This window comes from Monodon monoceros, unplaced genomic scaffold (genome assembly GCF_005190385.1).
Source record: "Monodon monoceros isolate NGI ecotype Baffin Bay Population unplaced genomic scaffold, NGI_Narwhal_1 Super_Scaffold_21, whole genome shotgun sequence".
Lineage (NCBI taxonomy): Eukaryota > Metazoa > Chordata > Mammalia > Artiodactyla > Monodontidae > Monodon > Monodon monoceros.
The window spans coordinates 20,205,192-20,220,705 of record NW_021703778.1 but is presented as its reverse complement, the minus strand read 5'-3'; the positions used below and the strand labels follow the sequence as shown (position 1 = coordinate 20,220,705).

General features: G+C 46.9%; 1 long non-coding RNA gene across 1 annotated transcript in view; it reads right to left on the bottom strand.

The window, feature by feature from the left end:
* Positions 1 to 499: 499 nt before the first annotated feature.
* LOC114904284 overlaps positions 500 to 15,514 on the bottom strand; it is a 35,605-nt gene continuing 20,590 nt past the window's right edge. The window contains exon 3 of the long non-coding RNA XR_003795920.1: positions 500 to 1,348. This is a non-coding gene — a long non-coding RNA (uncharacterized LOC114904284). The remainder of the gene's footprint in view (positions 1,349 to 15,514) is intronic.

Sequence of the window (15,514 nt, the reverse complement as noted above, 5' to 3'; positions counted from 1 at the left end):
GGAGGGAAGGCTGGGGCCGGGTGAGTCCAGTGTTGTTGTGGGGTTTATGCTCCTCTGACGTCCTCGCTGATTTTCATAACGATGTTTCCTTCCAAGCTGCCTTTCCTGCCCGGGAATGTCTCAGCTCTGACCCAATTTGCAAGTATTTGTTCACAGATTTAAGAAATCTTTCCCATTTCTGTTGTATGTTTTCAATATTTACCTTACCTAACTCTGTATTGAGATGGCACTGGCCACGTTTAGAAATTTCTAGGAATCTAGAAACAGGAAAAAATGTTGATCAAAGTGGAGTGTGAAAAAAAAAAAAAAAAAGTGGAGTGTGATTTAAAGCTTATCAATGCTGCGACTGATGTCGTGGTTGCTCTGTGCCGGGCACTGTTTAAGCATTTTCTGGATGTTAATACGTGAAGCCTCATAAAGTCTCTATGCACTAGGCTTTATGAACCCCATTCTACGGAGAAGAAACTAAAACACAAAGATACTGTGACTTGCCTGTCATCACACAGCCGGTAGGGGGCAGAGCTAGGTCTGAAATCCAGGGGGTCGGGTTCTGAGCACGGACTCTATCCCAGGCCACCCTGCTGGCCCTCTTACTGGCTTTGAGGCGACAGCGACATTCCATCACTTTGTAGACACTTCTGTTGTGCAGGAAACACACTGAATTATTCTTTTTTTTTTTTTTTTTTTTTGCGGTACGCGGGCCTCTCACTGTTGTGGCCTCTCCCATTGCGGAGCACAGGCTCCGGACGCGCAGGCTCAGCGTCCGTGGCTCACGCCCAGCCGCTCCTCGGCATGTGGGATCTTCCCGGACAGGGGCACGAACCCGTGTCCCCTGCATCGGCAGGCAGACTCTCAACCACTGCGCCACCAGGGAAGCCCTGAATTATTCTTTTTAATCACAGTCTAGTGTATCACGCTCCCTGCCCCCAAACAAGAGTGTGCGTTCCTACAGGGCCACATCAGTCTCTGTTGTTTATTTCTCAGCGCCTGGACACTGCCCGGCACAGCGTAGACCTCCCATGAGACTTTCCGGGTCCAGGTGAATGCAGCCAGGGTGCAGTTTCCCCACACACCCTCACCCCGTCCTGGCTTGTGACACAGACATGAGAAATTTCTTAAAATTCTCACACCACATTTTTCTAAATCAGTTTTGCAAAGTTGAATAGCTCAGCAAAACGTGAATTAAATCCATGTTTTCTCTGTAGGTCCATGGAAGTTGATGGTGTCTCTGTGTAGGTCGGTATTCAGGAGTTACTTTGGATGAAATCAGATCCAGGGTTCCAAAAAGCCCATTTTCTTTCTTTAAAGCACAGCTGAAGCATGTTTTGGCCTCCAAATGCTTACACTTCTGGTGATAGAACAGAGAGAAAATATATGGTTGGTTGGCAAGGTGAGAAGACAGCTAATAGATTTGCTCTTGACAGACTCTATTGAAATGGTTAATATGCCTATTTAAACCAAAATTGGCTCATTTGTTACTGCTGTCAAAGTTATTATGCTGATCCTTTGATAATTATCCCTTAAGTTACCCAGTCAGTCTGTCCAGTTTTCACACATGAAGTTTCTTCAAGGCCCTAGTCCCATATCAGCAACCCCACCCGGTCCCTAAAGGATGATGGACAGTTGCCAGGGTCACTCACTGTGCCCCTCACCCCACCCAGCCCACCCACCCCAGGGACCCCTCACACCTGTCCTCCTGCCAGTCTAGTGGTGAACCGCACACACACAAGTTACCATGTTCCTGTAAAAGCAGATTTAATTTCCTTTGTTTCAGTTGCATGGATTTTTTTCCCCCAGGTCTATTTCCAAAAGAAACAGTTGAAAGGATTTTAAAACATCACTGCATGTATTTATTGAGTCTAAACTGCAGAGCGCCGTGCAAGGCACCATGCGATGGTTTTTTTAAGACAATTCCGACTCTCCAGGAACTTAGTCTAGTAGATAAGTCATGACCACGTTAAAACTCAAATACAAAATAGCTGCCATGCACGGGAGTCAGGTAGTTGGGCTGCCTCTGAGCCCACGCCCTGTGACTTGCTGTGTGATGTGGGGGCTCGTCGTCTAACCTCTTCGAGCCTCAGGTTCCTCACGGTTAGAAGGGGGATGATAGTGATACCTGGCTCCTAAGTGGTTCGAGGATTAACGTAGATGAGACTTGATGACCGCCCCCCCATGTCCCCGTGACCCACCTCCATATCATGTGCAGCTGTGGTGGGCACTTTCCACAGATAACAGCTTCCCCCGTTATGAAATGAGCTGTGTTCCCACAAAGTTCATATGCTGAACTACCCTTGTCCCCCAATGGGACTGTATCTGGAACTAGGGCCTATAAGGAGGTAGTAAGGTTAAATGAGGTCAGAAGGATGGATCCCTAATCTAGAAGGATTAGTGTCCTTATAAGCAGAAGGAGAGACACCAGGGATATTTATGCACAGAGGAAAGGCTGTCCACAAGCCAAGGAAAGAGGCCTCGGGAGAAACCAAACCTGCCCACTCCTTGACCTTGGACTTCCAGCCTCCAGAACTGGGAGAAAATACATTTGTTTTTTTTTGTTTTGTTTTTGGTTTTTTTGCGGTACGCGGGCCTCTCACTGCTGTGGCCTCTCCCGTTACGGACGGAGCACAGGCTCTGGACGCGCAGGCTCAGTGGCCATGGCTCACAGGCCCAGCCACTCCGCGGCATGGGATCTTCCCGGACCGGAGCATGAACCCATGTCCCCCGCATCGGCAGGCGGACTCTCAACCACTGTGCCACCAGGGAAGCCCAATACATTTATTTTTAAGTCCTCCAGTCCTCCAGGTGTTCTGTTACAGCAAGCAGACTAAGACCCGCCCCCAAGCACTTTGTCTCCGCCTCTGCGGTGGTGCTGGCCCTCCAGTAACGGGCTCAGCCTTCAACACAAACCCCAAAGTGGCGGGGAGGTAAGGCCTCCAGGGACACCCCTCAACACAGCAGGTGGGGTGTGTGGATAACCGCCCCGGGCCCTGGCCGTCGGTGGGAGAAGCTCTCAGGTGCGGGGCTGTGTCTTCTCAGGCGGGACCGGCAGGGCTGAGCCCACCATAGCGCTGACCTGCTCATTAACGCAAACTTCGTCAGCTTTTCTCCTTCCTGCCTCACCTGGTCCCACGCCCTCACCTGTGCTTCCTAGGATGACCTTCCAAATAAACCGCCTTCACACGGGCCCTTGATTCGGGGTCCGCCTTTGGGGAACCCAAACTGAGTCAAGGGATAGATTCACATCAGTCACTCAGGGAGCACCCCCCATCCCTCACAAAAAAGTGGAAACAAGATTTAGCCACGGAAGGCACGTTACAGTGGGGCCATCCGACCGGTTGCTAAATGAACACCACAGGAAATAAGTATTACAGGAACCAAGCGGAAGGGATCTCAGCGCCCAGTTACCTTACAAACTGTGACATCACACAGACAAGGTCTGGCTGACTAAAAAGATAACAGACCTAGCCAGCCCTGGTACTCAACGCAGGATGTTCTGACCAGAAGCTGGGGTGCCCTTCCTGGTGACATCCCCTCGAGACTGTCAGGGTGAGCAGCCCCATAAACAATCCAAGCTTTCTGGAAGTTTCCTTACCAACGTTCAGGAAAAAGGCTGAGCAAGTGCGTGGTCCCCTAACTCCCCTCCAGTGGCCCCTGGAGAAGGAATTTATGAGCTGCTGCATCTCTAGTCCCTTCCTTGGCATTTACTGGCTTTTTGATGAAGGTTAGAGCAATTTTCTGTCAACAGCTTCTCATTAGGGGCCTGGTGATGTTCTTTGGACCATTATTTTACTCGGCATCATGCCTGGTCACTGTGAGAAGAGGTTCCACTTAGAAAGCATCCGTCTTTGCAGCAGCAAAGAGCTCAGGTAATCCCACTGAAATATTCCTCCGGGCCGACAGCGCCCCGAGGCTTGTGTACTGAACTCAGACAACAAGCCAGCCTTTCGTGAACCACTCAGCTTCTGGCGTGGTGCCTCCCCATCTCTTTTTAAAGACATATTTCAGGTTTAATTCTCTGTTTCTTTTAAAAATGAATTATGGAGAACTTGTTGGTGAAATAATCACTAGGACTTACTTCTCAGAGACCACAGGTTCTCACCACGAATGACAAGTCTGCCTTGGAAAAGCCTGGAACCAGCAGGTGTTGGAGGAAGGTGTCCGGTTCCCCTGACGGACTGTTTATCTCGCCCCTGAAATGCACTGTCTGCACACGGTGATGCTTTAGGAAAGCATCTGGAGACGTCTGAGGCTCCTGTCATTCATCCATACACCCTCCTCCGCCTTCCCTACCACCGTGAATCTAGCCTGGAATGGCTCGTGGCCCAGCTTTCACAGTCCTCAGTGGATAGTTTATCAATCTTGTGTCACCTGTCCCATCCCCACTCCCCTCCGGTCCCCACCCAGACTCTTCTGAAGTGGATCCCAGAGTCACCTCCTCAGAACAGAAAGACACTGCTCTCACCCAGGAAATTCCAAGGGATTTGGGAGCTCTGTGTAGGGAACCACGGTCAAGGAGCAAATATTAGGACAAAAGATGTTCCTGGTGCGCTCATCACTCAGGAAGTGACAAGGGTCTCAGGAGCCCTGCGCCAGGACCTGGGGACAGAGACCAGCATATACATGTTCTCTTATCTCACAACAACCCCTTGGATGTCTTTCCCTCCTGTTCCCAGGGATCATTTTCCAAAATAACTGCCTCCATGCAGACCTGGGGCTCAGGCTCTGCTTTCCAGGGGAAACCCAGGCTGAGATGCCAACCAGGGGAGGGGCCAAGGGAGTTCCAAGAATGCCAGCAAAGGGAGTCTCAGGGTGACCACCAGGCACCAGACCCTTGTTTTATTAGAATCTCTGGTTCTCAGCGCTTGAAGCTGCAGTTCCAAACTTCTCCAGCAGAGGGCAGTGGTAGCTTAGCTCTAGATGGACATCTCCACGGCCTAACTGTTGCCAGGTTACCTGGACTAGAAAATCACATTTGCTTTTTAGTCCTGAGAATAAAAGAAACATATTTAGCAGAGTCAATACTAGTAAAGTTAGTTAGATGTCAGTTCATCTGAGGCAGTGGAGAGGAAGAAGCTCATAAATATAATTGTTTGTTTTTCTTTTTTTTTTAAATAATAGAGTCAGCTGACCTCATGGTGTGCTATAAAGATTGCTCCCTCCATTTTTATTCCTGGGTGGTCATCAGAGGAAAGGCTCCATATCAGGGTTTCTCAGGCTCAGCACTGTGGACATTTGGGGCCAGACAATCCTTTGTTGTGGGATTGTCTGGGCATTGCAGGATGTTTAGCAGCATCCCTGGCTTCTTTCTACCCATGAGATGCCAGTATACCCTCCCCCACCCCTTGTGACAACCAAAATTGTCTCCAGATTTTGCCAAATGTCCTCAAGGGGGTGGAGGGACAAAATCACCCCAGTTAAGAACCACTGCCCTGGATGATTATCTGGGCCAGTTAGTTTATCAGCGAAACAAAGTATTGATGCTGCAAAATGAGGCCAGAACCATGTTTTCAAGCCTGCCTTGGGCTGTTAGTATCAAAGGGCAGCGTTTACTGAGAGCTTTTCGGGCCCTGGGCTAAGAGCTTCTGTTCTAGACCCAGGCCCACCTCGGAGCAGAACTCAGCACCCTCCACTCTCCCCAAATAGATTCAACTCTCAGAAAGCATTAAAGGAAAATGGGGATATTCCTGAAGATGACCTGAGGAGACAAAGACAAGCCTCTTCCTAAGACTCTTCCTTTGATGTTTCTGTCCTTGACCCCAAAATTCCTCTGCCAGGTCTGGTGGGTAGAGAGGAAAATTCTGCTGTCTTCAGCTCCAGCTCACCCTGCACCCCTCACAAAACCATTACTCCTCCAGCACACCCCATCCCAAGACTCTTATCAAAGTACCCCCCCATCAAAGAAGTTTCTTGCTAACATGGAAGATTTTTCTCCATATTTTTACACCTCCATTCACCTCATTTTTTTAGATGAGGATGCCGAGGGATTGTCCCCAAAATCATACAGCCAAAAAGTGATGGAAGCAGGACTTGGACTCCAGACAGAGAAGGAACATCTGTCAGGGCGCATGATACTTTCACGGGCTCGGAAAAGTGTTCTCGTGTTCACTTCTTTTAAAATCAGAAGAATGTCATTATAAAATATAATTTAAAATTTTTTCATGGAGGAAGAAGCGCATCAAGGCAAAAGTGCCTGGGGTCCCATAAAGTTATCCTGCACCCCGACATTGTGCTCCATTTTTGGTGAGGGTGTAACTGACACACACCTGCTTGATACAGAGCCAGTCTTGGTCCAACTAAGACTGACCTCAATACTGGGGGAAAAAGGTAAAAGTACAGGTCTTAGCTATTATGGGGTCAGTGGTATCATTTTCATGGATTCATATATTCACTCAACAAACATTTCAAATGGCCTGCTATAAATGAAAAAATTAAAATTTTAAATATTATTAAACTTTTGCTTTAAATACTATTCAATACATTAGTTCTAAGTTATGAAAAATAGAGGTTTTTTTTTTATTTGACACTAAATCCTGAGGGACCTTGATCTCATTGGATATTTTTCCAACACTAGACTTGGGGATGGGGGGGAGTCATGATCCTTCACCATTTTACTGCACCATCTCTGTGCCAACTAGAGGTGGGGTGATGTCTTAGTTTGCTTGGGCAGCCATGGACTGGGCAACTTAAACAACAGAAATTAATTTTCTTACAGTTCTGGAGGCTGGAAGTCCAAGACCATGCCAATCAAGGTGCTGGCATGGTCCCGTCCTGGTGAGGGCTCTTCTTCCTGACTTGCAGATGGCTGCCTTATCAGTGGGTCCTCACATGGCAGAGAGAGATCTCTGGTATCTCTTCCTCTTCTTATAAGGGCACCAGTCCCATTGGATCAGGGCTCCATCCTTATGACCTCGTTTAACCTCAATCACCACCTTGAAGGCCCCCATCTCCAATTCAGTCACATGAGGGGGTTTGGACTTCAACATATGAATTTGGGGGTGACAGTCCAGTCCACAGCTGGTGAGTTGGTCAAACAATTTATAGCTGGTATATTTTTAGTATTTAATTGCAAGGCTGCTCTAAACAATCAAGGAGGAAGGGTGTAGTTCTTTGAGCATTATTCCCAAAAACCTCACCTCTTCTCTGCTCCTTTGCTCCAATTAAAGCGGAATATAATGACATCATACCCTGATGGCAATCTCTTCTTTTATGGCTGGAGCTGGTGGGTAATAGGGGTTATTTCTGTTTGGGATGACGTGGGATGTTTTGGGTTAGGTTTGGGTTTCTTCTTCTTTTCTACTCTGAGAATAAGAAAAGGCCTGCCTAGGAAGGGTGGCAAATTACTGTGGAAAGAAATTCTATCAGAATTGACCATTCCATTCAGCAGCTAACATTTTTCAGTAGTCTCTGTTTTCTGCTAAGCTCCACTTCTCCACAGTTGACTCTGATTCTGAATAGTCCATTTTAATGGATATACGAAAAAGAGAAATAAGATTTTTTGAAAATGTATTTAGTGGGGGTACAAAATTATACCATTAATTGCGCTTTGTTTGGTCTGATCTTACATTCCCTGAGCGCATAGTCCTGCTTGGCTGAATGTCCTCTTTCTATTTGCATAATAATTTCTTGACATTCACATGATTCTCAGATGTTTAGTCTTCCCTAACCACCCAATCTAAAGTCCTCTGGTCACACCATCCATCACCTCCCTTTAATTCCCTTCTCAGCGCCTACAACTCTGATTTTCTTTCTTTTCTCTCTTTTCTTTTCCCTCCCTCTCTTATTTTTTTGCACGAGAATATAAGCTGCATGAGGGCAGGGACCCTGACTGTCTTCTTCATCTCTGTACCTCTCATTTCAAGGACATGCCTGTCATAAAGTAGGCACTCAACCATTATTTGTGGAATGCACAAATGAATGAATGAATGAATGAATAAGATCTCAGCAAGGAGGAGAAGCCTTTTTATCTTGGTTCAGCAGTTTCTAGCTTTGCTTGGAGAGCTCTTTACAACCACTGAGAGGATTGCAAAAAGAATCAAGGCCAAGGGGAAAGAATTCTTAACAGTGAAAGAGAGAGAATATAGAAGCAAAGAAGCAAGGATGAAGCAAGGGAACTCAAGAATTCCCCTCAAAGGTGAAAAACCTGCACCATGAAAACTATAAGACACTGGTAAAAGAAACTGAAGATGGTACAAATAAATGGAAGGATATTCCATGCTCATGGATTAGAAGAATTAATATTGTTAATATGGCCATACTACCCAAAGCCACCTTGAGATTCAATGCAATCCCTATCAAAATTCCAATGGCATTTTTCACAGAAATAGAACAAATAATCCTAAAATCTGTGTGGAACCACAAAAGACCCCGAATAGCCAAAGTAATCTTGAGAAAGAAGAACAAAGCTGGGGGCATCATGCTTCTTGATTTCAAACTATACTACAAGCTACAGCAATCAAAACAGGATGGTACTGGCATAAAAACAGACACTTAGATCAATGGAACAGAATAGAGAGCCCAGAAATAAATCCATGCATATATGGTCCATTTACAACAGAGGAGCCAACAACATACAATGGGGAGAAGACAGTCTCTTCCATAAATGGTGTTGGGAAAACTAGACTGCTATATGCAAAAGGTATTGGGTTACAATATGTTTAAAGCTGGCATTATATAACATAATGCTGTATAACAAAGATAATGTTTTTTTTATTAGAGAACTACTATGCAGTCACCCAAAAAAATTTTGTAGAAAGAGGCACTGCAGGAAATAAAAAGAAGTATACACAAGGGTCCTACTTGTTCGAGTTTCGAAGAGTGGACTTAAAGCTATCTTCACTTCGGTAGCTCAGATGCAATTGTCAATGATTGTCATAATTTCCTCCTAGGGCCATGCACGTTAGAACCACCTGGAATGTTTCATGCCAGACCTGTTGAAGCAGAATCTCTGGGTTTGGAAGAATGCAGGTATTTGCAATTTTAACAAGTTCCTCTGTTGATCCTTATACATTATATCAAGAGGAAGAGAGAAAGACCAAGTAGAAAATTTTCCGGTACAGAACACACAAGTTCACATTTAATAACCCTCCTCCACTCCTGTGTTTGTTTTGTCTAGTCCTAAAGTTGCTTTTATTAAGGGAGTTGAGATACTCACCCATGAAGCTTATTTGTTTGTTTTTTAAATGCTGCTTTGATTTCTCAGTCAGGCTGGGTTTACATTGCCCTTGGCATCCTCCCAGAGAATTTTAGTGCCATTGAGAAAATGAGTCTGCTGCCCGCTTTACTTATCCCTTCCACTTTTTGAGCACGATGTCGTAGGAGGTCCCCAACTTTAGACATCTGAAACTCAGTGTCCTGTATAGAGGCACGAGTGTGGACCCTGGCTAGACTTCAAGAGCAACAGAAGAAAAGCAAAAGGAAAACTCCAGGGAGAGTGGACCTTCCCCAAGGGCACTGAGGATGCTGGCAGGCTGCCAAAGTCAATTTCAATAACAGTGACAAACTAGTTGCGGTTCTTTCCAGATGATGTGTTGTATTAATGGCCATTACCTCCCTGCTTAAACTCCTGAACAGGCAGGGATTTGAAATGAGGATCTTGGAAGAAATGGACATACCTTGAAGATGAGTTCTATTCTTATAAGTTGTATAGAGCACCCCAAGTAAGATAATAACAACAGTAGGGACTTCCTTGGTGGCGCAGTGGTTAAGAATCTGCCTGCCGATGCAGGAGACACGGGTTCAATCCCTGGTCCCACATGCCTTGGAGCAACTAAGCCAATGCACCACAACTACTGAGCCCACATGCTGCAACTACTGAGCCCGTGCTCCACAAGAGAAGCCACTGCAATGAGAAGTCCGCACACTGCAATGAAGAGTAGCCCCACTCACCGCAACTAGAGAAAGCCTGCACACAGCAACGAAGACCCAATACAGCCTAAAATAAATAAATTTATTTTTAAAAATTAAATAAAAAGTAATAAATAAATAAAGGTCATGGCGTTAAAAAAAAATAACAACAGTAGTTTAAGTTCTGCTCAGTTCCAATGAGTTTTTGGTGTGTGACAGAAGTTGTCAACCAATCAAGTACACAAGTGCCCACCTTCCCCCCAGAGGGGAAGTCAATAACAAGAGACACGCTGAGGGCCCACCTCCAGCTCTGCCAGCGCCTTCTGACTACTCAGCACTGCCCAGCAGGTCCCAAAACACCAAAGAAGCTCCACTCTCACCTGCTTGACACTGGGCTTCTGCACGTGATTTCAACTAATAAAACCATCCTGCTCCTTGAAATTTTCTAGTGAATGTTTGAAAATGATTGTGTATCACACTCCCTAATGTAAAGAACTTGAGGTCGGAAAAGAGGAATTACCCACCCAAGAGTCAAGTAGCTCCATCAATGGCAGGTGTAGGACGTATTCATTTCTTCTCGCTGCTGTAACAAGTGACCACAAACTTAGAGGCTTAAAACAACTCAGATATATTACCTCACTGTTCTGCAGGTCAGAAGTCCAAAATGGCTTTCACTGGACTAAGACCAGGGTGTCAGCAGGATCGCGTTGCTCCTGGAAGCTCTGGACAGAACCAGTCTCCTTGTCTTGCCCAACTTCTACAGGCTGCCCACGTTCTCTGTCTCGTGACTTCCACCAGCGATCACATCACCCCAACCCCTACCCCTGGCGTTACATCTTCTCTGGCTCTGACCCACCCGCCTCCCTGTTATAAAGAGGCTTGTGATTATACTGGACCCACCTGATAGTCCAGGAATCTCTACCCACCTCACAATCCTTAACTTCATCACATATGCAGAGTCCCTTTTGCCACGTAAGGTAACATATTCACTGGTTTAGGACACGGACATTTGGGGGACCATTATTCTGCCTGCTACAGAGGACCAGAACCCAGGTTCCTTGACTCCCAGCCCAGGTATCCCTATGGCTCTCAGGCCCTCACTACCCCTTGGGCTCCTCAGAGTTCAAGGTCATCTCTGAGGTTCAGAGACAGAAGCTGGGTTGCACGGCAGCAGAGGGTTTCCTCTTAAAGTGGCGGTTTACCATTGTGCACACCCCGTATACCCCTGCTACCCCATAACCACCCCTACATTACATCACTCCTCAGAAGGATGGGGCTGGCCCCTTAGGTTCAGGAAGCATCTTGGTGGCTCACTGAAAAGGGCTGGGGGTATAAAGATAGTGTTGCTGACTATCCTGGGGGTACCTCTCAGGAATCTGAGTGTGGTAGGATGAAGCACCTTGATATCTGCAAGGCCCTGGGAGCAACCCGAGGGCTGGTACAAATGCCCACCAGCCATGCTGAGAAGCCAGCAAAGAAGGGAATCAGGATGAGGAGAGTAGGGAAGAGAGAAGCAGGCTGAGCTGTGGTGTCAGTAGGTCTGTGTGAGGCCAGGACAAAGGAGCCTGTGCCCAGGGAACAGCGAAGGGCTGGCCACCCAGCACTGCCAGCTGAGTCACCTCCACCGACCACTCAGAACCCCCTCAGCCAAGAAAGGTTGGCTGGAGAAGAAACAGAAGAGGACTCCGCCCGGAAAACATGCACCAGCAATCCTGCCAGCCTCATTGCCATGGAAACGATAAAATTCCAAAGGTGTTCCCACTTTTCTACCACCACAGGCAGAGTCCGGGAAGGCTGGGGGCCTCAGAGAGGAGGAGCCGGGTGGGAGGAGAGTGACAGAGGGGTGTCAGCTATGACCAGGGAACCAAGCCCCATCCGCATCCCCAGTGCTGAGCAGACAAACAGGAATATCTGGAGCCAGAGGCGGGTTTTCCTTTCTCTTGGGAAAGCCAGCTGAGAATGCATCCATGGTACCTAGGGATGAGGGATGGAGAGTCTGCAAGTGAAGACAAGGTATCAGCTGCTCATCTAGAGAGGGATAATAATTAACCAGGAGGGTCCCCTTCAGTCCAATGACCCCAGGAGACAAGTGGCAGGGTCAGAGGGTTGGCCTCACGTGTGTGTGACCTGGGCAGCCCCCCAGGGCCCCCACCCAGAAGGATCTCACGGTTGGGTTCAAGCTTGGCTGTCACCATCTTAAACTTGTTCATCACTTTGAAACCGAACAGGACCCTGCGAGACTTTCCCCGGGGCAGACCCCTATGTCCTCCACCTCTTGTTTGTAGAAAAGTTTTAGCCTCCTAGGCCTTCCCCAAGTTCCAGAGAGCAAATTTAATCAGAGAAGTGAGAAAATGCAGAAACAAGGGAAAGCAGTCGAGCAAGCAAGACAAAATAAAAATAGTTTAGCCATAAAACAAAGTCAAGGACCCTTAGTTCCTCCTCAGGGGCTACAGATAATATCCTGAGTCGTGTCCTTGAGTTGTTTTGCAGATACTGAAACCTCCACCAGGTGGAAACTGCCGACCAGGTGGACCCCAGACCGGTTGGAACCAGAAGGTTGATGACGTTAACTCCCGAAATACCACCCTGTTACGTCACCACCAACCAGTCAGAAGGACGTACACAAGCTGATCATGCACCTGGGGACCCTCTCCCTCACGTTGCCCTTAAAATCCCTTCCCCGAAAGCCATCAGGGAGTTCGGGCCTTTTGAGCATGAGCTGCCTGGACTCCCTGCTTGGAGCCGGCAATGAACGCTGCACTCTCCTTCCCCGCAGCCCGGTGTCGGTGGGTTGGCTTTGCTGCGCGTCAGGCAAGCGGATCCAAGTTTAGTTCAGCAACAATTTTTGAACAAGAGACCCCCTCATTTTCACTTTTCACTGGCCCCCTCAAACCATGTAGCTGGTCTCCGGGTGTATCATGCAGGATACGTTGTGTCTGTGTAGGACAAAGGGTGAAGAAGGAATAAAATGCTCAGCGTCTCATTTAAGAGGTAGATCTCTTATCTATTCATTCAGTCAGACAAAATTCAGCAGAAAATTTTCTCCCACCCTCCTCCCAACACCCCCGTGAAGGTACACACATGTACAATCCCAGGCTTACCCCTCACACAACTGACCACAGCAAACTGCAGTCCCCTGATGTCCAGGTGGGATCAGGCCAGCGTTTAGGGATGCTGAAGGGTATTTCATTGCTTTTCAGGGAAATAATCTAATGCTCAGTTGATAGGCTCATGTACATTTCTGCCAGGGCTCAGATGATCCAAGAGAAGAGCTGAACGTCAAAACGAGTTTGAACATTTGGAATTTAAGTTTTTTCACAGATTCAACCACCACCATCAGAATAAGATTTTAAAAACAAAGACGAAGGAAGGTAACACTATTTTTTAAAAGGTGAAGAATAATTTCCTTATAAGATGGTTGCGAAATCTCATTAAACTGCACCTAGGATATTGCCTGTGTGTGTAGAGGCTAAATAAACAAATGTTAATTCCCTTATTCCCTTCAAAGCCCCTCTTTGTACACTCTTTCTTCTTTTCTTCCAATCTTGCTGAGTAAGTTACAGCCTTAAGCTGCCCCTGCCCCTGCCCCTCGGTTACCTAACGTGATGGGCTGAATCATAACAAAACTCCTATGCTGAAGACCTACCCTCAGTACCTCGGAATGTGACTGTATTTGGCATTGAGCCTTTAAAGAGGTGGTTATGATAAAGTAAGGCTGTATAGGTGGGCCTTAATCCAACAGGACTGGCATCCTGACATAAGAGGAGATTAGGACACAGACAGGTACAGAGGGACGACCACGTGAGGACACAGGGAGAAGACAGCCATCTACAAGCCAAGGAGAGAGGCCTCAGGAGAAGCCAACCCTGCCCACACCTTGATCTGGGACACTGAGTCTACAAATGTGAGATGATAAAAGTCCATTGTTTAAGCCACCCAGCCTGTGGTACTTTGTTGTGGCAGCCTGAGCTGACTAATACACCTAACATCATCTGAGTTATGGTTCTTGGAGAGGAGCAAGCCTACACTGCTAAGAACGATGAAAACTCTCTTATCAGGCAACACCCTGAAGGAGGGAGCACTGCTCTTCAGGAATCTAGCTGGGTGCTTTCCACCAGGTATTCGCTGGGTGTCTTTTCTCCTGGGAGTTCATTGCCTCCTTGTAAATAGAAGCCACTGTCCCCTGAGGAGGGAAGTGGGGGGTGTATTTGGGGTCATCAGTCACTCATGCCAGCCCAACCTACCCAAATGTTCACATACTCCTGGGCCCTGTTCCAACCTCAAGAGAAGCCCTTTCTTGGTCTTACAAGCCCTGAGCAGCAAAGCACACATGGAGCCAGTCTTCTGCCCAAGGACCAGGCTGAATGAGCCCACAAATTCTGAATAAACTTCTGGTCTAATGGGCTTTACTTGTGTTCCCCAAGGAAGTTACAGACCAAGAGTTGGAAATGGAGGAGGTGTCTTAACATGTGGGTCTTTATCATTCCTGGCAAAATTATTTGGAGCCATGAAATCTGGATCAAGGCAGGAAAGTCCAGAAGACCTTATTATACCATTCCTAAAGACAAACACTTCCACTGAGTTTTCTCATTACCAACACTGTGTTAAGCACTTCACGTACACTTTTTTCTCCCAAGCAAGATTTCAACACAAAGGAGCCAGCCTGCATTTAGAAAAGTACCAAGAGTAACGCCTGTGTATTTAGGGTGTCAGGGAAAGAGCTTTTGCAGGGGAGCAAATGCTTTGTTCATTACCATGTCCATTGCTTCTCCCTGGATTTGCTCCCATGTACCTGGATTCTCAGGTATTTAATGGCTCCTTTCTCCTGAGCCCTCTCCCAACATATATTATTTAATAATAATATCAGTTTTTAATGTGTTTACTTATACCCTGTCTTGTTCTGAAAAGCACTTAAGGCAACTCATAGACAGATATACTGCATATGGCGACTAGCATTCATCGATTCAACATAAACAGAGCACTTCCTATATTCCAGGCACTGTGCTAGGTCCTGGAGAAAGAGCATTCACGTTCTACCGGGCTCTCCTGGGTCTCTCCTGCACATGTGCATAGTTTCCCAGCCAGCAGGGATGTGTGGAGAGCCCATCTCAACCCTCTGGCTCTCCCATTCCAAGATTTTCTGTTAAATACGTAGCTGGTTCACCACTTACCCCAATCAGGAGCACATTCTCGCACTTGCAGAGATGTGAGTTTTCCCCATCTGTTTCCTGCCAAGTTCTCTGTTGCTGTCAGTGCTGTAGGTTTTCACCCTCTGCTCAAAATTTATTTGACCCCATTGGCAGTAAACTTGATATTTTTTTCTTGTCAGCCCCTTGCTGATAAAACAGTGGACAAAACTGGGAAGAGGGCTGGGATGGAAACAGACCAGACAAAAAGGCTGCAGACCCGTTCTTGCCTGAAGCTCTATCCATTTTTCATGAGTAAATGCTTCTCAGTTTGTTATCTGCCTTTGGCCAATTTCCAAAGCACAGAAATGGTTGGTTCTGACAATATTGTCCAGTTTCATACTGTCTGGGGAGGAGAGGATTTACTGACCTTTTCATGTCATGATAGCTGGAAGTTTGGCCTCTGAAGTTTGCTTTCTTTTTAATTTTTAATTTTGATGGGGCACTAATTTCCCAGTTTTCTGCTGTTTCCACTGTCCCTATGGCCC